A 24,540-nucleotide genomic window follows, 5' to 3' on the forward strand; every position below is an offset into this window, starting at 1 on the left:
CTCAGGACTATATGACTGTGACAGCCCACTGGGTAGATGCATTGCCTCCCGCAGCAAGAACAGCATCGGCGGCACTAGTAGCAGCATCTCGCAAACGCCAACTCGTTCCTAGGCAGGCTACGCTTTGTATCACCGCTTTCCATAAGAGGCACACAGCTGACAACCTCTTACGGAAACTGAGGAACATCATCGCAGAATGGCTTACCCCAATTGGACTCTCCTGGGGATTTGTGACATCGGACAACGCCACCAATATTGTGCGTGCATTACATCTGGGCAAATTCCAGCACGTCCCGTGTTTTGCACATACAGTGAATTTGGTGGTGCAGAATTATTTTAAATAAATAATTTAAATTATTCGGTGGCCCGAAGAATTGTGGGCCACTTTCGGCATTCAGCCACTGCGTGCCGAAGACTTGAGCACCAGCAAACAGTCCTGAACCTGCCCTGCCATCATCTGAAGCAAGAGGTGGTAACGAGGTGGAATTCAACCCTCTATATGCTTCAGAGGATGGAGGAGCAGCAAAAGGCCATTCAAGCCTATACAACTGCCTACGATAAAGGCAAAGGAGGGGGAATGCACCTGACTCAAGCGCAGTGGAGAATGATTTCAACGTTGTGCAAGGTTCTGCAACCCTTTGAACTTGCCACACGTGAAGTCAGTTCAGACACTGCCAGCCTGAGTCAGGTCATTCCCCTCATCAGGCTTTTGCAGAAGAAGCTGGAGACATTGAAGCAGGAGCTAAAACAGAGCTATTCCGCTAGGCATGTGGGACTTGTGGATGGAGCCCTTAATTCGCTTAACCAGGATTCACGGGTGGTCAATCTGTTGAAATCAGAGCACTACATTTTGGCCACCGTGCTCGATCCTAGATTTAAAACCTACGTTGTATCTCTCTTTCCGGCAGACACAAGTCTGCAGAGGTACAAAGACCTGCTGGTGAGAAAATTGTCAAGTCAAGCGGAACGTGACCCGTTAACAGATCCTCCTTCACATTCTCCCGCAACTGGGGCTGCGACTAAAAGGCTAAGAATTCCGAGCCCACCAAGCTGGCGGTGATGAAGGGCAGTCTGGAGCGAGTGCTGACATCTGGTCCGGACTGAAGGACCTGCCAACGATTACTGACATGTCGTCTACTGTCACTGCATATGATTCTGTCACCATTGAAAGAACGGTGGAGGATTATATGAGTGACCGCATCCAAGTAGGCACGTCAGACAGTCCGTACGTATACTGGCAGGAAAAAGAGGCAATTTGGAGGCCCTTGCACAAACTGGCTTTATTTTACCTAAGTTGCCCCTCCTCCAGTGTGTACTCCGAAATAGTGTTTAGTGCAGCCGCTCACCTTATCAGCAATCGGCGTACGAGCTTACTTCCAGAAAATGTGGAGAAGATGATGTTCATCAAAATGAATTATAATCAATTCCTCCGTGGAGACATTCACTAGCAATTGCCTCCAGAAAGTACACAGGGACCTTAGATGGTGGATTCCAGTGGGAACGAATTAATAATCTGTGAGGAGGGGGATGTACACAGTGAAAGGGGTGAGGAATCGGACGATGAGGAGGAGGTGGACATCTTGCCTCTGTAGAGCCAGTTTGTGCAAGGAAAGATTGATTGCTTCTTTTTTGGTGGGGGTCCAAACCAACCAGTCATTTCAGTCACAGTCGTGTGACAGACCCTGTCGCTGAAATGATGGGTTTGTTAAAGTGTGCATGTCCTGTTTATACAACATAAGGGTGGGTGGGAGGGCCCAAGGACAATTCCATCGTGCACCTCTTTTTTCTATCATTTTTCTTTGCATCATGTGCTGTTTGGGGACTATTTTTTGAAGTGCCATCCTATCTGACACTGCAGTGCCACTCCTAGATTAGTCACACAGCTACCTCATTGCGCCTCTTTTTTTCTTTGCATCATGTGCTGTTTGGGGACAATTTTTTTAATCTGCCATCTTGTCTGATCATGTTGATGCATTCCATTTTCAAACTTTTTCATTTATTTACCAGTAAAACTGGAACGGTGTTGTCAGTATAAAAATACCTACAGCACCTTGTATTCCAAGGTGGTCTCCCATCCAAGTACTAACCAGACCCAATACTGCTTAGCTTCCAAGATCAGATGAGATTGGGCGTATCCAGTGTGGTGTGGCTGTAGATGAGCTTTGTGGTTTCTGTTAGAACTTTTCTACTTCTAACTACTGGTACATAAATGAATAAGTTTGAAAATGGAATGCATCAACAGAACGGAGTTGGCAGTATAAAAATACCTACAGCACCTTGTATTCCCAGTTGGTTTCCCATCCAAGTACTAACCAGGCCCAACACTGCTTAGCTCACAAGATCAGATGAGATTGGGCGTATAAAGTGTGGTGTGGCTGTAGATGAGCTTTGTGGTTTCTGTTAGAACTTTTCTACTTCTAACTACTGGTACATAAATGAATAAGTTTAAAAATGGAATGCATCAACAGAACGGAGTTGGCAGTATAAAAATACCTACAGCACCTTGTATTCCAAGGTGGCTTCCTATCCAAGTACTAACCAGGCCCAACACTGCAAAGCTTCCAAGATCAGATGAGATTGGGCGTATCCAGCGTGGAGAAACTGTAGATGAGCTTTGTGGTTTCTGTTAGAACTTTTCTACTTCTAACTACTGGTACATAAATTAATAAGTTTGAAAATGGAATGCATCAACAGAACGGTGTTGGCAGTATAAAAATACCTACTGCACCTTGTATTCCCAGGTGGTCTACCACCCAAGTATTAACCAGGCTCAACACTGCTTAGCTCCCAAGATCAGATGAGATTGGGCGTATCCAGTGTGGTGTGGCTGCAAATGAGCTTTGTGGTTTCTGTTAGAACTTTTCTACTTCTAACTACTGGTACATAAATGAATAAGTTTGAAAATGGAATGCATCAACAGTATGGTGTTGGCAGTATGAATATACCTACAGCTCCTTGTATTCCCAGTTGGTCTCCCATCCAAGTACTAACCAGGCCCAACACTGCTAAGCTTTCAAGATCAGATGAGATTGGGCGTATCCAGTGTGGTGTGGCTGTAGATGAGCTTTGTGGTTTCTGTTAGAACTTTTCTACTTCTAACTACTGGTACATAAATGAATAAGTTTGAAAATGGAATGCATCAACGGAACGGTGTTGGCAGCATAAAAATATCTACAGCGCCTTGTATTCCCAGGTGGTCTCCCATCCAAGTACTAACCAGGCCCAACACTGCTAAGCTTTCAAGATCAGATGAGATTGGGCGTATCCAGTGTGGTGCGGCTGTAGATGATCTTTGTGGTTTCTGTTAGAACTTTTCTACTTCTAAGTACTGGTACATAAATGAATAAGTTTGAAAATGGAATGCATCAACAGAACGGTGTTGGCAGTATAAAAATACCTACAGCACCTTGTATTCCCAGGTGGTCTTCCATCCAAGTACTAACCAGGCCCAACACTGCTTAGTTTCCAAGATTATATGAGATTGGGTGCATCCTGTGTTGTGTGGCTGTAGATGAGCTTTGTGGTTTCTATTAGAACTTTTCTACTTCTAGCTAATGGTTCATAAATGAATAAATTTGAAAATGGAATGCATCAACAGAACGGTGTTGGCAGTATAAAAATACCTACTGCTCCTTGTATTCCCAGGTGGTCTACCACCCAAGTACTAACCAGGCTCAACACTGCTTAGCTTACAAGATCAGATGAGATTGGCCGTATCCAGTGTGGTGTGGCTGTAGATGAGCTTTGTGGTTTCTGTTAGAACTTTTCTTCTTCTAACTACTGGTACATAAATGAATAAGTTTGAAAATGGAATGCATCAACAGAACGGTGTTGGCAGTATAAAAATACCTACAGCATCTTGTATTCCCAGGTGGTCTACCATCCAAGTACTAACCAGGCCCAACACTGCTTAGCTTCCAAAATCAGAGGAGATTGGGCGTATCCAGCGTGGTTTGGCTGTAGATTATCTTTGTGGTTTCTGTTAGAACTTTTCTACTTCTAACTACTGGTACATAAATTAATAAGTTTGAAAATGGAATGCATCAACAGAACGGTATTGGCAGTATAAAAATACCTACAGCACCGTGTATTCCCAGGTGGTCTCCCATCCAAATACTAACCAGGCCCAACACTGCTTAGCTTCCAAGATCAGATGAGATTGGGCGTATCAAGTGTGGTGTGGCTGTAGATAAGCTTTGTGGTTTCTGTTAGAATTTTTCTACTTCTAACTACTGGTACATAAATGAATAAGTTTGAAAATGGAATGCATCAACAGAACGGTGTTGGCAGTATAAAGATACCTACATCACTTTTTATTCCCAGGTGGTCTTCCTTTAAAGTACTAACCAGGCCCAACACTGCTTAGCTTACAAGATCAGATGAGATTGGGCGTATCCAGTGTGGTGTGGCTGTAGATGAGCTTTGTGGTTTCTATTAGAACTTTTCTACTTCTAGCTAATGGTTCATAAATGAATAAATTTGAAAATGGAATGCATCAACAGAACGGTGTTGGCAGTATAAAAATACCTAATGCACCTTGTATTCCCAGGTGGTCTACCACCCAAGTACTAACCAGGCTCAACACTGCTTAGCTTACAAGATCAGATGAGATTGGCCGTATCCAGTGTGGTGTGGCTGTAGATGAGCTTTGTGGTTTCTGTTAGAACTTTTCTTCTTCTAACTACTGGTACATAAATGAATAAGTTTGAAAATGGAATGCATCAACAGAACGGTGTTGGCAGTATAAAAATACCTACAGCACCTTGTATTCCCAGGTGGTCTCCCATCCAAATACTAACCAGGCCCAACACTGCATAGCTTCCAAGATCAGATGAGATTGGGCGTATCAAGTGTGGTGTGGCTGTAGATGAGTTTTGTGGTTTCTGTAAGAACTTTTCTACTTCTAACTACTGGTACATAAATGAATAAGTTTGAAAATGGAATGCATCAACAGAACGGTGATGGCAGTATAAAAATACCTACATCACCTTGTATTCCCAGGTGGTCTCCCATCCAAGTACTAACCAAGCCCAACACTGCTTACTTTCCAAGATCATATGAGATTGGGTGCATCCTGTGTTGTGTGGCTGTAGATGAGCTTTGTGGTTTTTGTTAGAACTTTTCTACTTCTAACTACTGGTAAAAAAATGAAAAAGTTTGAAAATGGAATGCATCAACAGAACGGTGTTGGCAGTATAAAAATACCTACAGCATCTTGTATTCCCAGGTGGTCTACCTCCCAAGTACTAACCAGGCCCAACACTGCTTAGCTTCCAAGATCAGATGAGATTGGGCGTATCCAGCGTGGTTTGGCTGTAGATTATCTTTGTGGTTTCTGTTAGAACTTTTCTACTTCTAACTACTGGTACATAAATTAATAAGTTTGAAAATGGAATGCATCAACAGAACGGTGTTGGCAGTATAAAAATACCTACAGCACAGTGTATTCCCAGGTGGTTTCCCATCCAAATACTAACCAGGCCCAAGACTGCTTAGCTTCCAAGATCAGATGAGATTGGGCGTATCAAGTGTGGTGTGGCTGTAGATGAGCTTTGTGGTTTCTGTTAGAACTTTTCTACTTCTAACTACTGGTACATAAATGAATAAGTTTGAAAATGGAATGCATCAACAGAACGGTGTTGGCAGTATAAAGATACATACATCACTTTGTATTCCCAGGTGGTCTCCCTTTAAAGTACTAACCAGGCCCAACACTGCTTAGCTCCCAAGATCAGATGAGATTGAGCGTATCCAGTGCGGTGTGGCTGTAGATGAGCTTTGTGGTTTCTATTAGAACTTTTCTACTTCTAGCTACTGGTTCATAAATAAATAAATTTGAAAATGGAATGCATCAACAGAACGGTGTTGGCAGTATAAAAATACCTACAGCATCTTGTATTCCCAGGTGTTCTCCCATCCAAATATTAACCAGGCCCAACACTGCTTAGCTTACAAGATCAGATGAGATTGGGCGTATCCAGCGTGGTGTGGCTGTAGATGAGCTTTGTGGTTTCTGTTAGAACTTTTCTTCTTCTAACTACTGGTACATAAATGAATAAGTTTGAAAATGGAATGCATCAACAGAACGGTGTTGGCAGTATAAAAATACCTACAGCACCTTGTATTCCCAGGTGGTCTCCCATCCAATACTAACCAGGCCCAACACTGCTTAGCTTCCAAGATCAGATGAGATTGTGCGTATCAAGTGTGGTGTGGCTGCAGATGAGCTTTGTGGTTTCTGTTAGAACTTTTCTACTTCTAACTACTGGTACATAAATTAATAAGTTTGAAAATTGAATGCATCAACAGAACGATGTTGGCAGTATAAAAAAACCTACAGCACCTTGTATTCCCAGGTGGTCTCCCATTAAAGTACTAACCAGGCCCAACACCGCTTAGCTCCCAAGATCAGATGAGATTGGGCGTATCCAGTGTGGTGTGGCTGTAGATGAGCTTTGTGGTTTCTGTTAGAAGTTTTCTACTTCTAGCTACTGGTTCATAAATGAATAAATTTGAAAATGGAATGCATCAACAGAACGGTGTTGGCAGTATAAAAATACCTACAGCATCTTGTATTCCCAGGTGTTCTCCCATCCAAATATTAACCAGGCCCAACACTGCTTAGCTTACAAGATCAGATGAGATTGGGCGTATCCAGCGTGGTGTGGCTGTAGATGAGCTTTGTGGTTTCTGTTAGAACTTTTCTTCTTCTAACTACTGGTACATAAATGAATAAGTTTGAAAATGGAATGCATCAACAGAACGGTGTTGGCAGTATAAAAATACCTACAGCACCTTGTATTCCCAGGTGGTCTCCCATCCAATACTAACCAGGCCCAACACTGCTTAGCTTCCAAGATCAGATGAGATTGTGCGTATCAAGTGTGGTGTGGCTGCAGATGAGCTTTGCGGTTTCTGTTAGAACTTTTCTACTTCTAACTACTGGTACATAAATTAATAAGTTTGAAAATTGAATGCATCAACAGAACGATGTTGGCAGTATAAAAAAACCTACAGCACCTTGTATTCCCAGGTGGTCTCCCATTAAAGTACTAACCAGGCCCAACACCGCTTAGCTCCCAAGATCAGATGAGATTGGGCGTATCCAGTGTGGTGTGGCTGTAGATGAGCTTTGTGGTTTCTGTTAGAAGTTTTCTACTTCTAGCTACTGGTTCATAAATGAATAAATTTGAAAATGGAATGCATCAACAGAACGGTGTTGGCAGTATAAAAATACCTACAGCACCTCGTATTCCCAGGTGGTCTTCCATCCAAGTACTAACCAGGCCCAACACTGCTTAGCTCTCAAGATCAGATGAGATTGGGCGTATCCAGTGTGGTGTGGCTGTAGATGAGCTTTGTGGTTTCTATTAGAACTTTTCTACTTCTAGCTACTGGTTCATAAATGAATAAATTTGAAAATGGAATGCATCAACAGAACGGTGTTGGCAGTATAAAAATACCTACAGCATCTTGTATTCCCAGGTGTTCTCCCATCCAAATATTAACCAGGCCCAACACTGCTTAGCTTACAAGATCAGATGAGATTGGGCGTATCCAGCGTGGTGTGGCTGTAGATGAGCTTTGTGGTTTCTGTTAGAACTTTTCTTCTTCTGACTACTGGTACATAAATGAATAAGTTTGAAAATGGAATGCATCAACAGAACGGTGTTGGCAGTATAAAAATACCTACTGCACCTTGTATTCCCAGGTGGTCTACCACCCAAGTACTAACCAGGCTCAACACTGCTTAGCTTACAAGATCAGATGAGATTGGCCGTATCCAGTGTGGTGTGGCTGTAGATGAGCTTTGTGGTTTCTTTTAGAACTTTTCTTCTTCTAACTACTGGTACATAAATGAATAATTTTGAAAATGGAATGCATCAACAGTATGGTGTTGGCAGTATGAATATACCTACAGCTCCTTGTATTCCCAGGTGGTCTCCCATCCAAGTACTAACCAGGCCCAACACTGCTTAGCTTCCAAGATCCGATGAGATTGGGCGTATCCAGTGTGGTGTGGCTGCAAATGAGCTTTGTGGTTTCTGTTAGAACTTTTCTACTTCTAACTACTGGTACATAAATGAATAAGTTTGAAAATTGAATGCATCAACAGAACGGTGTTGGCAGTATAAAAATACCTACTGCACCTTGTATTCCCAGGTGGTCTACCACCCAAGTACTAACCAGGCTCAACACTGCTTAGCTTACAAGATCAGATGAGATTGGCCGTATCCAGTGTGGTGTGGCTGTAGATGAGCTTTGTGGTTTCTGTTAGAACTTTTCTTCTTCTAACTACTGGTACATAAATGAATAAGTTTGAAAATGGAATGCATCAACAGAACGGTGTTGGCAGTATAAAAATACCTACATCACCTTGTATTCCCAGGTGGTCTCCCATCCAAGTACTAACCAAGCCCAACACTGCATACTTTCCAAGATCAGATGAGATTGGGTGCATCCTGTGTTGTGTGGCTGTAGATGAGCTTTGTGGTTTTTGTTAGAACTTTTCTACTTCTAACTACTGGTAAATAAATGAAAAAGTTTGAAAATGGAATGCATCAACAGAACGGTGTTGGCAGTATAAAAATACCTACAGCATCTTGTATTCCCAGGTGGTCTACCACCCAAGTACTAACCAGGCCCAACACTGCTTAGCTTCCAAGATCAGATGAGATTGGGCGTATCCAGCGTGGTTTGGCTGTAGATTATCTTTGTGGTTTCTGTTAGAACTTTTCTACTTCTAACTACTGGTAAATAAATGAAAAAGTTTGAAAATGGAATGCATCAACAGAACGGTGTTGGCAGTATAAAAATACCTACAGCACAGTGTATTCCCATCCAAATACTAACCAGGCCCAAGACTGCTTAGCTTCCAAGATCAGATGAGATTGGGCGTATCAAGTGTGGTGTGGCGGTAGATGAGCTTTGTGGTTTCTGTTAGAACTTTTCTACTTCTAACTACTGGTACATAAATGAATAAGTTTGAAAATGGAATGCATCAACAGAACGGTGTTGGCAGTATAAAGATACCTACAACACTTTGTATTCCCAGGTGGTCTCCCTTTAAAGTACTAACCATGCCCAACACTGCTTAGCTCCCAAGATCAGATGAGATTGGGCGTATCCAGTGTGGTGTGGCTGTAGATGAGCTTTGTGGTTTCTATTAGAACTTTTCTACTTCTAGCTACTGGTTCATAAATGAATAAATTTGAAAATGGAATGCATCAACAGAACGGTGTTGGCAGTATAAAAATACCTACAGCATCTTGTATTCCCAGGTGTTCTCCCATCCAAATATTAACCAGGCCCAACACTGCTTAGCTTACAAGATCAGATGAGATTGGGCGTATCCAGCGTGGTGTGGCTGTAGATGAGCTTTGTGGTTTCTGTTAGAACTTTTCTTCTTCTAACTACTGGTACATAAATGAATACGTTTAAAAATGGAATGCATCAACAGAACGGTGTTGGCAGTATAAAAATACCTACAGCACCTGGTATTCCCAGGTGGTCTCCCATCCAATACTAACCAGGCCCAACACTGCTTAGCTTCCAAGATCAGATGAGATTGTGCGTATCAAGTGTGGTGTGGCTGCAGATGAGCTTTGTGGTTTCTGTTAGAACTTTTCTACTTCTAACTACTGGTACATAAATGAATAAGTTTGAAAATGGAATGCATCAACAGAACGATGTTGGCAGTATAAAAATACCTACAGCACCTTGTATTCCCAGGTGGTCTCCCATCCAATACTAACCATGCCCAACACTGCTTAGCTTCCAAGATCAGATGAGATTGTGCGTATCATGTGTGGTGTGGCTGCAGATGAGCTTTGTGGTTTCTGTTAGAACTTTTCTACTTCTAGCTACTGGTTCATAAATGAATAAATTTGAAAATGGAATGCATCAACAGAACGGTGTTGGCAGTATAAAAATACCTACAGCATCTTGTATTCCCAGGTGTTCTCCCATCCAAATATTAACCAGGCCCAACACTGCTTAGCTTCCAAGATCAGATGAGATTGGGCGTATCAAATGTGGTGTGGCTGCAGATGAGCTTTGTGGTTTCTGTTAGAACTTTTCTACTTCTAACTACTGGTACATAAATGAATAAGTTTGAAAATGGAATGCATCAACAGAACGATGTTGGCAGTATAAAAAAACCTACAGCACCTTGTATTCCCAGGTGGTCTCCCATTAAAGTACTAACCAGGCCCAACACCGCTTAGCTCCCAAGATCAGATGAGATTGGGCGTATCCAGTGTGGTGTGGCTGTAGATGAGCTTTGTGGTTTCTGTTAGAACTTTTCTACTTCTAGCTACTGGTTCATAAATGAATAAATTTGAAAATGGTATGCATCAACAGAACTGTGTTGGCAGTATAAAAATACCTACAGCACCTTGTATTCCCAGGTGGTCTTCCATCCAAGTACTAACCAGGCCCAACACTGCTTAGCTCCCAAGATTAGATGAGATTGGGCGTATCCAGTATGGTGTGGCTGTAGATGAGCTTTGGGGTTTCTATTAGAACTTTTCTACTTCTAGCTACTGGTTCATAAATGAATACATTTGAAAATGGAATGCATCAACAGAACGGTGTTGGCAGTATAAAAATACCTACAGCATCTTGTATACCCAGGTGGTCTTCCATCCAAGTACTAACCAGGCCCAACACTGCTTAGCTTACAAGATCAGATGAGATTGGGCGTATCAAGTGTGGTGTGGCTGTAGATGATCTTTGTGGTTTCTGTTAGAACTTTTCTTCTTCTAACTACTGGTACATAAATGAATAAGTTTGAAAATGGAATGCATCAACAGTATGGTGTTGGCAGTATGAATATACCTACAGCTCCTTGTATTCCCAGGTGGTCTCCCATCCAAGTACTAACCAGGCCCAACACTGCTTAGCTTCCAAGATCAGATGAGATTGGGCGTATCCAGTGTGGTGTGGCTGCAAATGAGCTTTGTGGTTTCTGTTAGAACTTTTCTACTTCTAACTACTGGTACATAAATGAATAAGTTTGAAAATGGAATGCATCAACAGAACGGTGTTGGCAGTATAAAAATACCTACAGCACCTTGTATTCCCAGGTGGTCTCCCATCCAATACTAACCAGGCCCAACACTGCTTAGCTTCCAAGATCAGATGAGATTGGGCGTATCAAGTGTGGTGTGGCTGTAGATGAGCTTTGTGGTTTCTGTTAGAACTTTTCTACTTCTAACTAGTATTACATAAATGAATAAGTTTGAAAATGGAATGCATCAACAGAACGGTGTTGGCAGTATAAAAATACCTGCATCACCTTGTATACCCAGGTGGTCTCCCATCCAAGTACTAACCAGGCCCAACACTGCTTAGCTTCCAAGATCAGATGAGATTGAGCATATCCAGTGTTGTGTGGCTGTAGATGAGCTTTGTGGTTTCTGTTAGAACTTTTCTACTTCTAACTACTGGTACATAAATGAATAAGTTTGAAAATGGAATGCATCAACAGAACGGTGTTGGCAGTATAAAAATACCTACATCACCTTGTATTTCCAGGTGGTCTCCCATCCAAGTACTAACCAAGCCCAACACTGCTTACTTTCCAAGATCATATGAGATTGGGTGCATCCTGTGTTGTGTGGCTGTAGATGAGCTTTGTGGTTTCTGTTAGAACTTTTCTACTTCTAACTACTGGTAAATAAATGAAAAAGTTTGAAAATGGAAAGCATCATCAGAACGGTGTTGGCAGTATAAAAATACCTACAGCATCTTGTATTCCCAGGTGGTCTACCACCCAAGTACTAACCAGGCCCAACACTGCTTAGCTTCCAAGATCAGATGAGATTGGGCGTATCCAGCGTGGTTTGGCTGTAGATTATCTTTGTGGTTTCTGTTAGAACTTTTCTACTTCTAACTACTGGTACATAAATTAATAAGTTTGAAAATGGAATGCATCAACAGAACGGTGTTGGCAGTATAAAAATACCTACAGCACAGTGTATTCCCAGGTGGTTTCCCATCCAAATACTAACCAGGCCCAAGACTGCTTAGCTTCCAAGATCAGATGAGATTGGGCGTATCAAGTGTGGTGTGGCTGTAGATGAGCTTTGTGGTTTCTGTTAGAACTTTTCTACTTCTAACTACTTGTACATAAATGAATAAGTTTGAAAATGGAATGCATCAACAGAACGGTGTTGGCAGTATAAAGATACCTACATCACTTTGTATTCCAAGGTGGTCTCCCTTTAAAGTACTAACCAGGCCCAACACTGCTTAGCTCCCAAGATCAGATGAGATTGGGCGTATCCAGTGTGGTGTGGCTGTAGATGAGCTTTGTGGTTTCTATTAGAACTTTTCTAGTTCTAGCTACTGGTTCATAACTGAATAAATTTGAAAATGGAATGCATCAACAGAACGGTGTTGGCAGTATAAAAATACCTACAGCATCTTGTATTCCCAGGTGTTCTCCCATCCAAATATTAACCAGGCCCAACACTGCTTAGCTTACAAGATCAGATGAGATTGGGCGTATCCAGCGTGGTGTGGCTGTAGATGAGCTTTGTGGTTTCTGTTAGAACTTTTCTTCTTCTAACTACTGGTACATAAATGAATAAGTTTGAAAATGGAATGCATCAACAGAACGGTGTTGGCAGTATAAAAATACCTACTGCACCTTGTATTCCCAGGTGGTCTACCACCCAAGTACTAACCAGGCTCAACACTGCTTAGCTTACAAGATCAGATGAGATTGGCCGTATCCAGTGTGGTGTGGCTGTAGATGAGCTTTGTGGTTTCTGTTAGAACTTTTCTTCTTCTAACTACTGGTACATAAATGAATAATTTTGAAAATGGAATGCATCAACAGAACGGTGTTGGCAGTATAAAAATACCTACAGCACCTTGTAATCCCAGGTGGTCTCCCATCCAATACTAACCATGCCCAACACTGCTTAGCTTCCAAGATCAGATGAGATTGTGCGTATCAAGTGTGGTGTGGCTGCAGATGAGCTTTGTGGTTTCTGTTAGAACTTTTCTACTTCTAACTACTGGTACATAAATGAATAAGTTTGAAAATGGAATGCATCAACAGAACGATGTTGGCAGTATAAAAATACCTACAGCACCTTGTATTCCCAGGTGGTCTCCCATTAAAGTACTAACCAGGCCCAACACTGCTTAGCTCCCAAGATCAGATGAGATTGGGCATATCAAGTGTGGTGTGGCTGTAGATGATCTTTGTGGTTTCTGTTAGAACTTTTCTACTTCTAACTACTGGTACATAAATGAATAAGTTTGAAAATGGAATGCATCAACAGTATGGTGTTGGCAGTATGAATATACCTACAGCTCCTTGTATTCCCGGGTGGTCTCCCATCCAAGTACTAACCAGGCCCAACACTGCTTAGCTTCCAAGATCAGATGAGATTGGGCGTATCCAGTGTGGTGTGGCTGCAAATGAGCTTTGTGGTTTCTGTTAGAACTTTTCTACTTCTAACTACTGGTACATAAATGAATAAGTTTGAAAATGGAATGCATCAACAGAACGGTGTTGGCAGTATAAAAATACCTACAGCACCTTGTATTCCCAGGTGGTCTCCCATCCAATACTAACCAGGCCCAACACTGCTTAGCTTCCAAGATCAGATGAGATTGGGCGTATCAAATGTGGTGTGGCTGTAGATGAGCTTTGTGGTTTCTGTTAGAACTTTTCTACTTCTAACTACTGGTACATAAATGAATAAGTTTGAAAATGGAATGCATCAACAGAACGGTGTTGGCAGTATAAAAATACCTGCATCACCTTGTATTCCCAGGTGGTCTCCCATCCAAGTACTAACCAGGCCCAACACTGCTTAGCTTCCAAGATCAGATGAGATTGGGCGTATCCAGTGTGGTGTGGCTGTAGATGAGCTTTGTGGTTTCTGTTAGAACTTTTCTACTTCTAACTACTGGTACATAAATGAATAAGTTTGAAAATGGAATGCATCAACAGAACGATGTTGGCAGTATAAAAAAACCTACAGCACCTTGTATTCCCAGGTGGTCTCCCATTAAAGTACTAACCAAGCCCAACACTGCTTAGCTCCCAAGATCAGATGAGATTGGGCGTATCCAGTGTGGTGTGGCTGTAGATGAGCTTTGTGGTTTCTGTTAGAACTTTTCTACTTCTAGCTACTGGTTCATAAATGAATAAATTTGAAAATGGAATGCATCAACAGAACGGTGTTGGCAGTATAAAAATACCTACAGCACCTTGTATTCCCAGGTGGTTTTCCATCCAAGTACTAACCAGGCCCAACACTGCTTAGCTTACAAGATCAGATGAGATTGGGCGTATCCAGTGTGGTGTGGCTGTAGATGATCTTTGTGGTTTCTGTTAGAACTTTTCTACTTCTAACTACTGGTACATAAATGAATAAGTTTGAAAATGGAATGCATCAACAGAACGGTGTTGGCAGTATAAAAATATCTACAGCGCCTTGTATTCCGAGGTGGTCTCCCATCCAAGTACTAACCATGCCCAACACTGCTTAGCTTTCAAGATCAGATGAGATTGGGCGTATCCAGTGTGGTGTGGCTGTAGATGAGCTTTGTGGTTTCTGTTAGAACTTTTCTACTTCTAACTACTGGTACATAAATGAATAAGTTTGAAAATGGAATGCATCAACAGAACGGTGTTGGCAGTATAAAAATACCTACTGCACCTTGTATTCCCAGGTGGTCTACCACCCAAGTACTAACCAGGCTCAACACTGCTTAGCTTACAAGATCAGATGAGATTGGCCGTATCCAGTGTGGTGTGGCTGTAGATGAGCTTTGTGGTTTCTGTTAGAACTTTTCTTCTTCTAACTACTGGTACATAAATGAATAAGTTTGAAAATAGAATGCATCAACAGAACGGTGTTGGCAGTATAAAAATACCTACAGCACCTTGTATTCACAGGTGGTCTCCCATCCAATACTAACCAGACCCAACACTGCTTAGCTTCCAAGATCAGATGAGATTGGGCGTATCAAGTGTGGTGTGGCTTTATATGAGCTTTGTGGTTTCTGTTAGAACTTTTCTACTTCTAACTACTGGTACATAAATGAAAAAGTTTGAAAATGGAATGCATCAACAGAACGGTGTTGGCAGTATAAAAATACCTACTGCACCTTGTATTCCCAGGTGGTCTACCACCCAAGTACTAACCAGGCTCAACACTGCTTAGCTTACAAGATCAGATGAGATTGGCCGTATCCAGTGTGGTGTGGCTGTAGATGAGCTTTGTGGTTTCTGTTAGAACTTTTCTACTTCTAACTACTGGTACATAAATGAATAAGTTTGAAAATGGAATGCATCAACAGAACGGTGTTGGCAGTATAAAAATACCTACATCACCTTGTATTTCCAGGTGGTCTCCCATCCAAGTACTAACCAAGCCCAACACTGCTTACTTTCCAAGATCATATGAGATTGGGTGCATCCTGTGTTGTGTGGCTGTAGATGAGCTTTGTGGTTTCTGTTAGAACTTTTCTACTTCTAACTACTGGTAAATAAATGAAAAAGTTTGAAAATGGAAAGCATCAACAGAACGGTGTTGGCAGTATAAAAATACCTACAGTATCTTGTATTCCCAGGTGGTCTACCACCCAAGTACTAACCAGGCCCAACACTGCTTAGCTTCCAAGATCAGATGAGATTGGGCGTATCAAGTGTGGTGTGGCTGTAGATGAGCTTTGTGGTTTCTGTTAGAACTTTTCTACTTCTAACTACTGGTACATAAATGAATAAGTTTGAAAATGGAATGCATCAACAGAACGGTGTTGGCAGTATAAAAATACCTGCATCACCTTGTATACCCAGGTGGTCTCCCATCCAAGTACTAACCAGGCCCAACACTGCTTAGCTTCCAAGATCAGATGAGATTGAGCATATCCAGTGTGGTGTGGCTGTAGATGAGCTTTGTGGTTTCTGTTAGAACTTTTCTACTTCTAACTACTGGTACATAAATGAATAAGTTTGAAAATGGAATGCATCAACAGAACGGTGTTGGCAGTATAAAAATACCTACATCACCTTGTATTTCCAGGTGGTCTCCCATCCAAGTACTAACCAAGCCCAACACTGCTTACTTTCCAAGATCATATGAGATTGGGTGCATCCTATGTTGTGTGGCTGTAGATGAGCTTTGTGGTTTCTGTTAGAACTTTTCTACTTCTAACTACTGGTAATTAAATGAAAAAGTTTGAAAATGGAAAGCATCAACAGAACGGTGTTGGCAGTATAAAAATACCTACAGCATCTTGTATTCCCAGGTGGTCTACCACCCAAGTACTAACCAGGCCCAACACTGCTTAGCTTCCAAGATCAGATGAGATTGGGCGTATCAAGTGTGGTGTGGCTGTAGATGAGCTTTGTGGTTTCTGTTAGAACTTTTCTACTTCTAACTACTGGTACATAAATGAATAAGTTTGAAAATGGAATGCATCAACAGAACGGTGTTGGCAGTATAAAAATACCTACATCACCTTGTATTTCCAGGTGGTCTCCCATCCAAGTACTAACCAAGCCCAACACTGCTTACTTTCCAAGATCATATGAGATTGGGTGCATCCTGTGTTGTGTGGCTGTAGATGAGCTTTGTGGTTTCTGTTAGAACTTTTCTACTTCTAACTACTGGTAAATAAATGAAAAAGTTTGAAAATGGAAAGCATCAACAGAACGGTGTTGGCAGTATAAAAATACCAACAGCATGTTGTATTCCCAGGTGGTCTACCACCCAAGTACTAACCAGGCCCAACACTGCTTAGCTTCCAAGATCAGATGAGATTGGGCGTATCAAGTGTGGTGTGGCTGTAGATGAGCTTTGTGGTTTCTGTTAGAACTTTTCTACTTCTAACTAGTATTACATAAATGAATAAGTTTGAAAATGGAATGCATCAACAGAACGGTGTTGGCAGTATAAAAATACCTGCATCACCTTGTATACCCAGGTGGTCTCCCATCCAAGTACTAACCAGGCCCAACACTGCTTAGCTTCCAAGATCAGATGAGATTGAGCATATCCAGTGTCGTGTGGCTGTAGATGAGCTTTGTGGTTTCTGTTAGAACTTTTCTACTTCTAACTACTGGTACATAAATGAATAAGTTTGAAAATGGAATGCATCAACAGAACGGTGTTGGCAGTATAAAAATACCTACAGCACCTTGTATTCCCAGGTGGTCTCCCATCCAATACTAACCAGGCCCAACACTGCTTAGCTTCCAAGATCAGATGAGATTGTGCGTATCAAGTGTGGTGTGGCTGCAGATGAGCTTTGTGGTTTCTGTTAGAACTTTTCTACTTCTAGCTACTGGTTCATAAATGAATAAATTTGAAAATGGAATGCATCAACAGAACGGTGTTGGCAGTATAAAAATACCTACAGCATCTTGTATTCCCAGGTGTTCTCCCATCCAAATATTAACCAGGCCCAACACTGCTTAGCTTCCAAGATCAGATGAGATTGGGCGTATCAAATGTGGTGTGGCTGCAGATGAGCTTTGTGATTTCTGTTAGAACTTTTCTACTTCTAACTACTGGTACATAAATGAATAAGTTTGAAAATGGAATGCATCAACAGAACGATGTTGGCAGTATAAAAAAACCTACAGCACCTTGTATTCCCAGGTGGTCTCCCATTAAAGTACTAACCAGGCCCAACACCGCTTAGCTCCCAAGATCAGATGAGATTGGGCGTATCCAGTGTGGTGTGGCTGTAGATGAGCTTTGTGGTTTCTGTTAGAACTTTTCTACTTCTAGCTACTGGTTCATAAATGAATAAATTTGAAAATGGAATGCATCAGCAGAACGGTGTTGGCAGTATAAAAATACCTACAGCACCTTGTATTCCCAGGTGGTCTTCCATCCAAGTACTAACCAGGCCCAACACTGCTTAGCTCCCAAGATTAGATGAGATTGGGCGTATCCAGTATGGTGTGGCTGTAGATGAGCTTTGGGGTTTCTATTAGAACTTTTCTACTTCTAGCTACTGGTTCATAAATGAATACATTTGAAAATGGAATGCATCAACAGAACGGTGTTGGCAGTATAAAAATACCTACAGCATCTTGTATTCCCAGGTGGTCTTCCAACCAAGTACTAACCAGGCCCAACACTGCTTAGCTTACAAGATCAGATGAGATTGGGCGTATCAAGTGTGGTGTGGCTGTAGATGATCTTTGTGGTTTCTGTTAGAACTTTTCTTCTTCTAACTACTGGTACATAAATGAATAAGTTTGAAAATGGAATGCATCAACAGTATGGTGTTGGCAGTATGAATATACCTACAGCTCCTTGTATTCCCAGGTGGTCTCCCATCCAAGTACTAACCAGGCCCAACACTGCTTAGCTTCCAAGATCAGATGAGATTGGGCGTATCCAGTGTGGTGTGGCTGCAAATGAGCTTTGTGGTTTCTGTTAGAACTTTTCTACTTCTAACTACTGGTACATAAATGAATAAGTTTGAAAATGGAATGCATCAACAGAACGGTGTTGGCAGTATAAAAATACCTACAGCACCTTGTATTCCCAGGTGGTCTCCCATCCAATACTAACCAGGCCCAACACTGCTTAGCTTCCAAGATCAGATGAGATTGGGCATATCAAGTGTGGTGTGGCTGTAGATGAGCTTTGTGGTTTCTGTTAGAACTTTTCTACTTCTAACTAGTATTACATAAATGAATAAGTTTGAAAATGGAATGCATCAACAGAACGGTGTTGGCAGTATAAAAATACCTGCATCACCTTGTATACCCAGGTGGTCTCCCATCCAAGTACTAACCAGGCCCAACACTGCTTAGCTTCCAAGATCAGATGAGATTGAGCATATCCAGTGTGGTGTGGCTGTAGATGAGCTTTGTGGTTTCTGTTAGAACTTTTCTACTTCTAACTACTGGTACATAAAAGAATAAGTTTGAAAATGGAATGCATCAACAGAACGGTGTTGGCAGTATAAAAATACCTACAGCACAGTGTATTCCCAGGTGGTTTCTCATCCAAATACTAACCAGGCCCAAGACTGCTTAGCTTCCAAGATCAGATGAGATTGGGCGTATCAAGTGTGGTGTGGCTGTAGATGAGCTTTGTGGTTTCTGTTAGAACTTTTCTACTTCTAACTACTTGTACATAAATGAATAAGTTTGAAAATGGAATGCATCAACAGAACGGTGTTGGCAGTATAAAGATACCTACATCACTTTGTATTCCAAGGTGGTCTCCCTTTAAAGTACTAACCAGGCCCAACACTGCTTAGCTCCCAAGATCAGATGAGATTGGGCGTATCCAGTGTGGTGTGGCTGTAGATGAGCTTTGTGGTTTCTATTAGAACTTTTCTAGTTCTAGCTACTGGTTCATAAATGAATAAATTTGAAAATGGAATGCATCAACAGAACGGTGTTGGCAGTATAAAAATACCTACAGCATCTTGTATTCCCAGGTGTTCTCCCATCCAAATATTAACCAGGCCCAACACTGCTTAGCTTACAAGATCAGATGAGATTGGGCGTATCCAGCATGGTGTGGCTGTAGATGAGCTTTGTGGTTTCTGTTAGAACTTTTCTTCTTCTAACTACTGGTACATAAATGAATAAGTTTGAAAATGGAATGCATCAACAGAACGGTGTTGGCAGTATAAAAATACCTACTGCACCTTGTATTCCCAGGTGGTCTACCACCCAAGTACTAACCAGGCTCAACACTGCTTAGCTTACAAGATCAGATGAGATTGGCCGTATCCAGTGTGGTGTGGCTGTAGATGAGCTTTGTGGTTTCTGTTAGAACTTTTCTTCTTCTAACTACTGGTACATAAATGAATAATTTTGAAAATGGAATGCATCAACAGAACGGTGTTGGCAGTATAAAAATACCTACAGCACCTTGTAATCCCAGGTGGTCTCCCATCCAATACTAACCAGGCCCAACACTGCTTAGCTTCCAAGATCAGATGAGATTGTGCGTATCAAGTGTGGTGTGGCTGCAGATGAGCTTTGTGGTTTCTGTTAGAACTTTTCTACTTCTAACTACTGGTACATAAATGAATAAGTTTGAAAATGGAATGCATCAACAGAACGGTGTTGGCAGTATAAAAATACCTGTATCACCTTGTATACCCAGGTGGTCTCCCATCCAAGTACTAACCAGGCCCAACACTGCTTAGCTTCCAAGATCGGATGAGATTGAGCATATCCAGTGTGGTGTGGCTGTAGATGAGCTTTGTGGTTTCTGTTAGAACTTTTCTACTTCTAACTACTGGTACATAAATGAATAAGTTTGAAAATGGAATGCATCAACAGAACGGTGTTGGCAGTATAAAAATACCTACATCACCTTGTATTTCCAGGTGGTCTCCCATCCAAGTACTAACCAAGCCCAACACTGCTTACTTTCCAAGATCATATGAGATTGGGTGCATCCTGTGTTGTGTGGCTGTAGATGAGCTTTGTGGTTTCTGTTAGAACTTTTCTACTTCTAACTACTGGTAAATAAATGAAAAAGTTTGAAAATGGAAAGCATCAACAGAACGGTGTTGGCAGTATAAAAATACCTACAGCATCTTGTATTCCCAGGTGGTCTACCACCCAAGTACTAACCAGGCCCAACACTGCTTAGCTTCCAAGATCAGATGAGATTGGGCGTATCCAGCGTGGTTTGGCTGTAGATTATCTTTGTGGTTTCTGTTAGAACTTTTCTACTTCTAACTACTGGTACATAAATTAATAAGTTTGAAAATGGAATGCATCAACAGAACGGTGTTGGCAGTATAAAAATACCTACAGCACAGTGTATTCCCAGGTGGTTTCCCATCCAAATACTAACCAGGCCCAAGACTGCTTAGCTTCCAAGATCAGATGAGATTGGGCGTATCAAGTGTGGTGTGGCTGTAGATGAGCTTTGTGGTTTCTGTTAGAACTTTTCTACTTCTAACTACTTGTACATAAATGAATAAGTTTGAAAATGGAATGCATCAACAGAACGGTGTTGGCAGTATAAAGATACCTACATCACTTTGTATTCCAAGGTGGTCTCCCTTTAAAGTACTAACCAGGCCCAACACTGCTTAGCTCCCAAGATCAGATGAGATTGGGCGTATCCAGTGTGGTGTGGCTGTAGATGAGCTTTGTGGTTTCTATTAGAACTTTTCTAGTTCTAGCTACTGGTTCATAAATGAATAAATTTGAAAATGGAATGCATCAACAGAACGGTGTTGGCAGTATAAAAATACCTACAGCATCTTGTATTCCCAGGTGTTCTCCCATCCAAATATTAACCAGGCCCAACACTGCTTAGCTTACAAGATCAGATGAGATTGGGCGTATCCAGCGTGGTGTGGCTGTAGATGAGCTTTGTGGTTTCTGTTAGAACTTTTCTTCTTCTAACTACTGGTACATAAATGAATAAGTTTGAAAATGGAATGCATCAACAGAACGGTGTTGGCAGTATAAAAATACCTACTGCACCTTGTATTCCCAGGTGGTCTACCACCCAAGTACTAACCAGGCTCAACACTGCTTAGCTTACAAGATCAGATGAGATTGGCCGTATCCAGTGTGGTGTGGCTGTAGATGAGCTTTGTGGTTTCTGTTAGAACTTTTCTTCTTCTAACTGCTGGTACATAAATGAATAATTTTGAAAATGGAATGCATCAACAGAACGGTGTTGGCAGTATAAAAATACCTACAGCACCTTGTAATCCCAGGTGGTCTCCCATCCAATACTAACCAGGCCCAACACTGCTTAGCTTCCAAGATCAGATGAGATTGTGCGTATCAAGTGTGGTGTGGCTGCAGATGAGCTTTGTGGTTTCTGTTAGAACTTTTCTACTTCTAACTACTGGTACATAAATGAATAAGTTTGAAAATGGAATGCATCAACAGAACGATGTTGGCAGTATAAAAATACCTACAGCACCTTGTATTCCCAGGTGGTCTCCCATTAAAGTACTAACCAGGCCCAACACTGCTTAGCTCCCAAGATCAGATGAGATTGGGCATATCAAGTGTGGTGTGGCTGTAGATGATCTTTGTGGTTTCTGTTAGAACTTTTCTACTTCTAACTACTGGTACATAAATGAATAAGTTTGAAAATGGAATGCATCAACAGTATGGTGTTGGCAGTATGAATATACCTACAGCTCCTTGTATTCCCGGGTGGTCTCCCATCCAAGTACTAACCAGGCCCAACACTGCTTAGCTTCCAAGATCAGATGAGATTGGGCGTATCCAGTGTGGTGTGGCTGCAAATGAGCTTTGTGGTTTCTGTTAGAACTTTTCTACTTCTAACTACTGGTACATAAATGAATAAGTTTGAAAATGGAATGCATCAACAGAACGGTGTTGGCAGTATAAAAATACCTACAGCACCTTGTATTCCCAGGTGGTCTCCCATCCAATACTAACCAGGCCCAACACTGCTTAGCTTCCAAGATCAGATGAGATTGGGCGTATCAAATGTGGTGTGGCTGTAGATGAGCTTTGTGGTTTCTGTTAGAACTTTTCTACTTCTAACTACTGGTACATAAATGAATAAGTTTGAAAATGGAATGCATCAACAGAACGGTGTTGGCAGTATAAAAATACCTGCATCACCTTGTATTCCCAGGTGGTCTCCCATCCAAGTACTCACCAGGCCCAACACTGCTTAGCTTCCAAGATCAGATGAGATTGGGCGTATCCAGTGTGGTGTGGCTGTAGATGAGCTTTGTGGTTTCTGTTAGAACTTTTCTACTTCTAACTACTGGTACATAAATGAATAAGTTTGAAAATGGAATGCATCAACAGAACGATGTTGGCAGTATAAAAAAACCTACAGCACCTTGTATTCCCAGGTGGTCTCCCATCCAAGTACTAACCAGGCCCAACACTGCTTAGCTTTCAAGATCAGATGAGATTGGGCGTATCCAGTGTGGTGTGGCTGTAGATGAGCTTTGTGGTTTCTGTTAGAACTTTTCTACTTCTAACTACTGGTACATAAATGAATAAGTTTGAAAATGGAATGCATCAACAGAACGGTGTTGGCAGTATAAAAATACCTACTGCACCTTGTATTCCCAGGTGGTCTACCACCCAAGTACTAACCAGGCTCAACACTGCTTAGCTTACAAGATCAGATGAGATTGGCCGTATCCAGTGTGGTGTGGCTGTAGATGAGCTTTGTGGTTTCTGTTAGAACTTTTCTTCTTCTAACTACTGGTACATAAATGAATAAGTTTGAAAATAGAATGCATCAACAGAACGGTGTTGGCAGTATAAAAATACCTACAGCACCTTGTATTCACAGGTGGTCTCCCATCCAATACTAACCAGGCCCAACACTGCTTAGCTTCCAAGATCAGATGAGATTGGGCGTATCAAGTGTGGTGTGGCTTTATATGAGCTTTGTGGTTTCTGTTAGAACTTTTCTACTTCTAACTACTGGTACATAAATGAAAAAGTTTGAAAATGGAATGCATCAACAGAACGGTGTTGGCAGTATAAAAATACCTACTGCACCTTGTATTCCCAGGTGGTCTACCACCCAAGTACTAACCAGGCTCAACACTGCTTAGCTTACAAGATCAGATGAGATTGGCCGTATCCAGTGTGGTGTGGCTGTAGATGAGCTTTGTGGTTTCTGTTAGAACTTTTCTACTTCTAACTACTGGTACATAAATGAATAAGTTTGAAAATGGAATGCATCAACAGAACGGTGTTGGCAGTATAAAAATACCTACATCACCTTGTATTTCCAGGTGGTCTCCCATCCAAGTACTAACCAAGCCCAACACTGCTTACTTTCCAAGATCATATGAGATTGGGTGCATCCTGTGTTGTGTGGCTGTAGATGAGCTTTGTGGTTTCTGTTAGAACTTTTCTACTTCTAACTACTGGTAAATAAATGAAAAAGTTTGAAAATGGAAAGCATCAACAGAACGGTGTTGGCAGTATAAAAATACCTACAGTATCTTGTATTCCCAGGTGGTCTACCACCCAAGTACTAACCAGGCCCAACACTGCTTAGCTTCCAAGATCAGATGAGATTGGGCGTATCAAGTGTGGTGTGGCTGTAGATGAGCTTTGTGGTTTCTGTTAGAACTTTTCTACTTCTAACTAGTATTACATAAATGAATAAGTTTGAAAATGGAATGCATCAACAGAACGGTGTTGGCAGTATAAAAATACCTGCATCACCTTGTATACCCAGGTGGTCTCCCATCCAAGTACTAACCAGGCCCAACACTGCTTAGCTTCCAAGATCAGATGAGATTGAGCATATCCAGTGTGGTGTGGTTGTAGATGAGCTTTGTGGTTTCTGTTAGAACTTTTCTACTTCTAACTACTGGTACATAAATGAATAAGTTTGAAAATGGAATGCATCAACAGAACGGTGTTGGCAGTATAAAAATACCTACACTACCTTGTATTTCCAGGTGGTCTCCCATCCAAGTACTAACCAAGCCCAACACTGCTTACTTTCCAAGATCATATGAGATTGGGTGCATCCTGTGTTGTGTGGCTGTAGATGAGCTTTGTGGTTTCTGTTAGAACTTTTCTACTTC

The 24,540-nt window shown here is 41.6% G+C and overlaps 9 non-coding genes and 89 pseudogenes across 9 annotated transcripts; all 98 read right to left on the bottom strand.

Annotated features, from left to right (window-relative positions):
- Positions 1–2,038: 2,038 nt before the first annotated feature.
- Positions 2,039–2,157, bottom strand: LOC134890133 (5S ribosomal RNA; annotated as a pseudogene).
- A 107-nt stretch (positions 2,158–2,264) lies between these two features.
- LOC134894091 (5S ribosomal RNA) lies at positions 2,265–2,383 on the bottom strand (annotated as a pseudogene).
- Positions 2,384–2,716: 333 nt separating this feature from the next.
- Positions 2,717–2,835, bottom strand: LOC134896978 (5S ribosomal RNA; annotated as a pseudogene).
- A 107-nt stretch (positions 2,836–2,942) lies between these two features.
- LOC134892970 (5S ribosomal RNA) lies at positions 2,943–3,061 on the bottom strand (annotated as a pseudogene).
- A 107-nt stretch (positions 3,062–3,168) lies between these two features.
- Positions 3,169–3,287, bottom strand: LOC134891824 (5S ribosomal RNA; annotated as a pseudogene).
- Positions 3,288–3,394: 107 nt separating this feature from the next.
- Positions 3,395–3,513, bottom strand: LOC134896528 (5S ribosomal RNA; annotated as a pseudogene).
- Positions 3,514–3,620: 107 nt separating this feature from the next.
- LOC134897464 (5S ribosomal RNA) lies at positions 3,621–3,739 on the bottom strand (annotated as a pseudogene).
- Positions 3,740–3,846: 107 nt separating this feature from the next.
- On the bottom strand, positions 3,847–3,965 carry LOC134894741 (5S ribosomal RNA; annotated as a pseudogene).
- Positions 3,966–4,072: 107 nt separating this feature from the next.
- Positions 4,073–4,191, bottom strand: LOC135070836 (5S ribosomal RNA). The gene has a single exon (XR_010256987.1). It is a non-coding gene; the product is annotated as a 5S ribosomal RNA (ribosomal RNA).
- Positions 4,192–4,298: 107 nt separating this feature from the next.
- LOC134897540 (5S ribosomal RNA) lies at positions 4,299–4,417 on the bottom strand (annotated as a pseudogene).
- A 107-nt stretch (positions 4,418–4,524) lies between these two features.
- Positions 4,525–4,643, bottom strand: LOC134897995 (5S ribosomal RNA; annotated as a pseudogene).
- A 107-nt stretch (positions 4,644–4,750) lies between these two features.
- On the bottom strand, positions 4,751–4,869 carry LOC134890210 (5S ribosomal RNA; annotated as a pseudogene).
- Positions 4,870–4,976: 107 nt separating this feature from the next.
- Positions 4,977–5,095, bottom strand: LOC134896677 (5S ribosomal RNA; annotated as a pseudogene).
- A 107-nt stretch (positions 5,096–5,202) lies between these two features.
- Positions 5,203–5,321, bottom strand: LOC134892736 (5S ribosomal RNA; annotated as a pseudogene).
- Positions 5,322–5,428: 107 nt separating this feature from the next.
- On the bottom strand, positions 5,429–5,547 carry LOC134895252 (5S ribosomal RNA; annotated as a pseudogene).
- A 107-nt stretch (positions 5,548–5,654) lies between these two features.
- LOC134896994 (5S ribosomal RNA) lies at positions 5,655–5,773 on the bottom strand (annotated as a pseudogene).
- Positions 5,774–5,880: 107 nt separating this feature from the next.
- Positions 5,881–5,999, bottom strand: LOC134897290 (5S ribosomal RNA; annotated as a pseudogene).
- Positions 6,000–6,106: 107 nt separating this feature from the next.
- LOC134894818 (5S ribosomal RNA) lies at positions 6,107–6,224 on the bottom strand (annotated as a pseudogene).
- A 107-nt stretch (positions 6,225–6,331) lies between these two features.
- Positions 6,332–6,450, bottom strand: LOC135070335 (5S ribosomal RNA). The gene has a single exon (XR_010256503.1). It is a non-coding gene; the product is annotated as a 5S ribosomal RNA (ribosomal RNA).
- Positions 6,451–6,557: 107 nt separating this feature from the next.
- Positions 6,558–6,676, bottom strand: LOC134897291 (5S ribosomal RNA; annotated as a pseudogene).
- A 107-nt stretch (positions 6,677–6,783) lies between these two features.
- Positions 6,784–6,901, bottom strand: LOC134894819 (5S ribosomal RNA; annotated as a pseudogene).
- A 107-nt stretch (positions 6,902–7,008) lies between these two features.
- Positions 7,009–7,127, bottom strand: LOC135070336 (5S ribosomal RNA). Its single transcript, XR_010256504.1, has one exon. It is a non-coding gene; the product is annotated as a 5S ribosomal RNA (ribosomal RNA).
- Positions 7,128–7,234: 107 nt separating this feature from the next.
- Positions 7,235–7,353, bottom strand: LOC134887013 (5S ribosomal RNA; annotated as a pseudogene).
- Positions 7,354–7,460: 107 nt separating this feature from the next.
- LOC134897293 (5S ribosomal RNA) lies at positions 7,461–7,579 on the bottom strand (annotated as a pseudogene).
- Positions 7,580–7,686: 107 nt separating this feature from the next.
- On the bottom strand, positions 7,687–7,805 carry LOC134896635 (5S ribosomal RNA; annotated as a pseudogene).
- Positions 7,806–7,912: 107 nt separating this feature from the next.
- Positions 7,913–8,031, bottom strand: LOC134887154 (5S ribosomal RNA; annotated as a pseudogene).
- A 107-nt stretch (positions 8,032–8,138) lies between these two features.
- LOC134896636 (5S ribosomal RNA) lies at positions 8,139–8,257 on the bottom strand (annotated as a pseudogene).
- Positions 8,258–8,364: 107 nt separating this feature from the next.
- On the bottom strand, positions 8,365–8,483 carry LOC134897520 (5S ribosomal RNA; annotated as a pseudogene).
- Positions 8,484–8,590: 107 nt separating this feature from the next.
- Positions 8,591–8,709, bottom strand: LOC134889767 (5S ribosomal RNA; annotated as a pseudogene).
- A 321-nt stretch (positions 8,710–9,030) lies between these two features.
- LOC134894120 (5S ribosomal RNA) lies at positions 9,031–9,149 on the bottom strand (annotated as a pseudogene).
- Positions 9,150–9,256: 107 nt separating this feature from the next.
- On the bottom strand, positions 9,257–9,375 carry LOC134897295 (5S ribosomal RNA; annotated as a pseudogene).
- A 107-nt stretch (positions 9,376–9,482) lies between these two features.
- On the bottom strand, positions 9,483–9,600 carry LOC134890662 (5S ribosomal RNA; annotated as a pseudogene).
- A 107-nt stretch (positions 9,601–9,707) lies between these two features.
- Positions 9,708–9,825, bottom strand: LOC134897491 (5S ribosomal RNA; annotated as a pseudogene).
- A 107-nt stretch (positions 9,826–9,932) lies between these two features.
- LOC134897085 (5S ribosomal RNA) lies at positions 9,933–10,051 on the bottom strand (annotated as a pseudogene).
- A 107-nt stretch (positions 10,052–10,158) lies between these two features.
- Positions 10,159–10,277, bottom strand: LOC135070337 (5S ribosomal RNA). Its single transcript, XR_010256505.1, has one exon. It is a non-coding gene; the product is annotated as a 5S ribosomal RNA (ribosomal RNA).
- Positions 10,278–10,384: 107 nt separating this feature from the next.
- Positions 10,385–10,503, bottom strand: LOC134892825 (5S ribosomal RNA; annotated as a pseudogene).
- Positions 10,504–10,610: 107 nt separating this feature from the next.
- Positions 10,611–10,729, bottom strand: LOC134895668 (5S ribosomal RNA; annotated as a pseudogene).
- Positions 10,730–10,836: 107 nt separating this feature from the next.
- On the bottom strand, positions 10,837–10,955 carry LOC134884294 (5S ribosomal RNA). Its single transcript, XR_010168446.1, has one exon. It is a non-coding gene; the product is annotated as a 5S ribosomal RNA (ribosomal RNA).
- Positions 10,956–11,062: 107 nt separating this feature from the next.
- LOC134890278 (5S ribosomal RNA) lies at positions 11,063–11,180 on the bottom strand (annotated as a pseudogene).
- Positions 11,181–11,287: 107 nt separating this feature from the next.
- On the bottom strand, positions 11,288–11,406 carry LOC134896875 (5S ribosomal RNA; annotated as a pseudogene).
- Positions 11,407–11,513: 107 nt separating this feature from the next.
- On the bottom strand, positions 11,514–11,632 carry LOC134897701 (5S ribosomal RNA; annotated as a pseudogene).
- Positions 11,633–11,739: 107 nt separating this feature from the next.
- LOC134889768 (5S ribosomal RNA) lies at positions 11,740–11,858 on the bottom strand (annotated as a pseudogene).
- A 107-nt stretch (positions 11,859–11,965) lies between these two features.
- Positions 11,966–12,084, bottom strand: LOC134895253 (5S ribosomal RNA; annotated as a pseudogene).
- A 107-nt stretch (positions 12,085–12,191) lies between these two features.
- Positions 12,192–12,310, bottom strand: LOC134896173 (5S ribosomal RNA; annotated as a pseudogene).
- A 107-nt stretch (positions 12,311–12,417) lies between these two features.
- Positions 12,418–12,536, bottom strand: LOC134897296 (5S ribosomal RNA; annotated as a pseudogene).
- Positions 12,537–12,643: 107 nt separating this feature from the next.
- LOC134896639 (5S ribosomal RNA) lies at positions 12,644–12,762 on the bottom strand (annotated as a pseudogene).
- A 107-nt stretch (positions 12,763–12,869) lies between these two features.
- On the bottom strand, positions 12,870–12,987 carry LOC134897802 (5S ribosomal RNA; annotated as a pseudogene).
- Positions 12,988–13,094: 107 nt separating this feature from the next.
- Positions 13,095–13,213, bottom strand: LOC134889335 (5S ribosomal RNA; annotated as a pseudogene).
- A 107-nt stretch (positions 13,214–13,320) lies between these two features.
- On the bottom strand, positions 13,321–13,439 carry LOC134886912 (5S ribosomal RNA; annotated as a pseudogene).
- Positions 13,440–13,546: 107 nt separating this feature from the next.
- On the bottom strand, positions 13,547–13,664 carry LOC134891849 (5S ribosomal RNA; annotated as a pseudogene).
- Positions 13,665–13,771: 107 nt separating this feature from the next.
- LOC134887589 (5S ribosomal RNA) lies at positions 13,772–13,890 on the bottom strand (annotated as a pseudogene).
- A 107-nt stretch (positions 13,891–13,997) lies between these two features.
- LOC135071014 (5S ribosomal RNA) lies at positions 13,998–14,116 on the bottom strand. Its single transcript, XR_010257158.1, has one exon. It is a non-coding gene; the product is annotated as a 5S ribosomal RNA (ribosomal RNA).
- A 107-nt stretch (positions 14,117–14,223) lies between these two features.
- Positions 14,224–14,342, bottom strand: LOC134889469 (5S ribosomal RNA; annotated as a pseudogene).
- Positions 14,343–14,449: 107 nt separating this feature from the next.
- Positions 14,450–14,568, bottom strand: LOC134890917 (5S ribosomal RNA; annotated as a pseudogene).
- Positions 14,569–14,675: 107 nt separating this feature from the next.
- Positions 14,676–14,794, bottom strand: LOC134896640 (5S ribosomal RNA; annotated as a pseudogene).
- A 107-nt stretch (positions 14,795–14,901) lies between these two features.
- LOC134897489 (5S ribosomal RNA) lies at positions 14,902–15,019 on the bottom strand (annotated as a pseudogene).
- Positions 15,020–15,126: 107 nt separating this feature from the next.
- Positions 15,127–15,245, bottom strand: LOC134896641 (5S ribosomal RNA; annotated as a pseudogene).
- Positions 15,246–15,352: 107 nt separating this feature from the next.
- LOC134897702 (5S ribosomal RNA) lies at positions 15,353–15,471 on the bottom strand (annotated as a pseudogene).
- A 107-nt stretch (positions 15,472–15,578) lies between these two features.
- On the bottom strand, positions 15,579–15,697 carry LOC134892753 (5S ribosomal RNA; annotated as a pseudogene).
- Positions 15,698–15,804: 107 nt separating this feature from the next.
- On the bottom strand, positions 15,805–15,923 carry LOC134894926 (5S ribosomal RNA; annotated as a pseudogene).
- Positions 15,924–16,030: 107 nt separating this feature from the next.
- On the bottom strand, positions 16,031–16,149 carry LOC134898013 (5S ribosomal RNA; annotated as a pseudogene).
- Positions 16,150–16,256: 107 nt separating this feature from the next.
- Positions 16,257–16,375, bottom strand: LOC134890194 (5S ribosomal RNA; annotated as a pseudogene).
- Positions 16,376–16,482: 107 nt separating this feature from the next.
- Positions 16,483–16,601, bottom strand: LOC134897704 (5S ribosomal RNA; annotated as a pseudogene).
- Positions 16,602–16,708: 107 nt separating this feature from the next.
- Positions 16,709–16,827, bottom strand: LOC134895776 (5S ribosomal RNA; annotated as a pseudogene).
- Positions 16,828–16,934: 107 nt separating this feature from the next.
- LOC134896657 (5S ribosomal RNA) lies at positions 16,935–17,053 on the bottom strand (annotated as a pseudogene).
- A 107-nt stretch (positions 17,054–17,160) lies between these two features.
- Positions 17,161–17,278, bottom strand: LOC134894820 (5S ribosomal RNA; annotated as a pseudogene).
- A 107-nt stretch (positions 17,279–17,385) lies between these two features.
- Positions 17,386–17,504, bottom strand: LOC134897086 (5S ribosomal RNA; annotated as a pseudogene).
- A 107-nt stretch (positions 17,505–17,611) lies between these two features.
- LOC135070338 (5S ribosomal RNA) lies at positions 17,612–17,730 on the bottom strand. Its single transcript, XR_010256506.1, has one exon. It is a non-coding gene; the product is annotated as a 5S ribosomal RNA (ribosomal RNA).
- Positions 17,731–17,837: 107 nt separating this feature from the next.
- On the bottom strand, positions 17,838–17,956 carry LOC134892826 (5S ribosomal RNA; annotated as a pseudogene).
- A 107-nt stretch (positions 17,957–18,063) lies between these two features.
- Positions 18,064–18,182, bottom strand: LOC134894553 (5S ribosomal RNA; annotated as a pseudogene).
- Positions 18,183–18,289: 107 nt separating this feature from the next.
- LOC134884295 (5S ribosomal RNA) lies at positions 18,290–18,408 on the bottom strand. Its single transcript, XR_010168447.1, has one exon. It is a non-coding gene; the product is annotated as a 5S ribosomal RNA (ribosomal RNA).
- Positions 18,409–18,515: 107 nt separating this feature from the next.
- LOC134892314 (5S ribosomal RNA) lies at positions 18,516–18,633 on the bottom strand (annotated as a pseudogene).
- Positions 18,634–18,740: 107 nt separating this feature from the next.
- LOC134894927 (5S ribosomal RNA) lies at positions 18,741–18,859 on the bottom strand (annotated as a pseudogene).
- A 107-nt stretch (positions 18,860–18,966) lies between these two features.
- On the bottom strand, positions 18,967–19,085 carry LOC134896899 (5S ribosomal RNA; annotated as a pseudogene).
- Positions 19,086–19,192: 107 nt separating this feature from the next.
- On the bottom strand, positions 19,193–19,311 carry LOC134896174 (5S ribosomal RNA; annotated as a pseudogene).
- A 107-nt stretch (positions 19,312–19,418) lies between these two features.
- Positions 19,419–19,537, bottom strand: LOC134897801 (5S ribosomal RNA; annotated as a pseudogene).
- A 107-nt stretch (positions 19,538–19,644) lies between these two features.
- Positions 19,645–19,763, bottom strand: LOC134896642 (5S ribosomal RNA; annotated as a pseudogene).
- A 107-nt stretch (positions 19,764–19,870) lies between these two features.
- On the bottom strand, positions 19,871–19,988 carry LOC134896674 (5S ribosomal RNA; annotated as a pseudogene).
- A 107-nt stretch (positions 19,989–20,095) lies between these two features.
- On the bottom strand, positions 20,096–20,214 carry LOC134896072 (5S ribosomal RNA; annotated as a pseudogene).
- Positions 20,215–20,321: 107 nt separating this feature from the next.
- Positions 20,322–20,440, bottom strand: LOC134897705 (5S ribosomal RNA; annotated as a pseudogene).
- Positions 20,441–20,547: 107 nt separating this feature from the next.
- Positions 20,548–20,666, bottom strand: LOC134889770 (5S ribosomal RNA; annotated as a pseudogene).
- A 107-nt stretch (positions 20,667–20,773) lies between these two features.
- LOC134895254 (5S ribosomal RNA) lies at positions 20,774–20,892 on the bottom strand (annotated as a pseudogene).
- Positions 20,893–20,999: 107 nt separating this feature from the next.
- LOC134896176 (5S ribosomal RNA) lies at positions 21,000–21,118 on the bottom strand (annotated as a pseudogene).
- A 107-nt stretch (positions 21,119–21,225) lies between these two features.
- On the bottom strand, positions 21,226–21,344 carry LOC134897297 (5S ribosomal RNA; annotated as a pseudogene).
- A 107-nt stretch (positions 21,345–21,451) lies between these two features.
- Positions 21,452–21,570, bottom strand: LOC134896643 (5S ribosomal RNA; annotated as a pseudogene).
- A 107-nt stretch (positions 21,571–21,677) lies between these two features.
- Positions 21,678–21,795, bottom strand: LOC134896675 (5S ribosomal RNA; annotated as a pseudogene).
- A 107-nt stretch (positions 21,796–21,902) lies between these two features.
- LOC134889336 (5S ribosomal RNA) lies at positions 21,903–22,021 on the bottom strand (annotated as a pseudogene).
- A 107-nt stretch (positions 22,022–22,128) lies between these two features.
- Positions 22,129–22,247, bottom strand: LOC134886913 (5S ribosomal RNA; annotated as a pseudogene).
- Positions 22,248–22,354: 107 nt separating this feature from the next.
- On the bottom strand, positions 22,355–22,472 carry LOC134891850 (5S ribosomal RNA; annotated as a pseudogene).
- A 107-nt stretch (positions 22,473–22,579) lies between these two features.
- On the bottom strand, positions 22,580–22,698 carry LOC134890677 (5S ribosomal RNA; annotated as a pseudogene).
- A 107-nt stretch (positions 22,699–22,805) lies between these two features.
- LOC135062631 (5S ribosomal RNA) lies at positions 22,806–22,924 on the bottom strand. The gene has a single exon (XR_010248979.1). It is a non-coding gene; the product is annotated as a 5S ribosomal RNA (ribosomal RNA).
- A 107-nt stretch (positions 22,925–23,031) lies between these two features.
- Positions 23,032–23,150, bottom strand: LOC134896644 (5S ribosomal RNA; annotated as a pseudogene).
- Positions 23,151–23,257: 107 nt separating this feature from the next.
- LOC134896529 (5S ribosomal RNA) lies at positions 23,258–23,375 on the bottom strand (annotated as a pseudogene).
- A 107-nt stretch (positions 23,376–23,482) lies between these two features.
- LOC134896645 (5S ribosomal RNA) lies at positions 23,483–23,601 on the bottom strand (annotated as a pseudogene).
- A 107-nt stretch (positions 23,602–23,708) lies between these two features.
- LOC134897706 (5S ribosomal RNA) lies at positions 23,709–23,827 on the bottom strand (annotated as a pseudogene).
- Positions 23,828–23,934: 107 nt separating this feature from the next.
- Positions 23,935–24,053, bottom strand: LOC134892755 (5S ribosomal RNA; annotated as a pseudogene).
- A 107-nt stretch (positions 24,054–24,160) lies between these two features.
- LOC134894835 (5S ribosomal RNA) lies at positions 24,161–24,279 on the bottom strand (annotated as a pseudogene).
- A 107-nt stretch (positions 24,280–24,386) lies between these two features.
- LOC134898225 (5S ribosomal RNA) lies at positions 24,387–24,505 on the bottom strand (annotated as a pseudogene).
- Positions 24,506–24,540: the final 35 nt, after the last annotated feature.

The sequence above is a fragment of the Pseudophryne corroboree genome, chromosome 3 (assembly GCF_028390025.1).
Source record: "Pseudophryne corroboree isolate aPseCor3 chromosome 3, aPseCor3.hap2, whole genome shotgun sequence".
NCBI classification, from domain to species: domain Eukaryota; kingdom Metazoa; phylum Chordata; class Amphibia; order Anura; family Myobatrachidae; genus Pseudophryne; species Pseudophryne corroboree.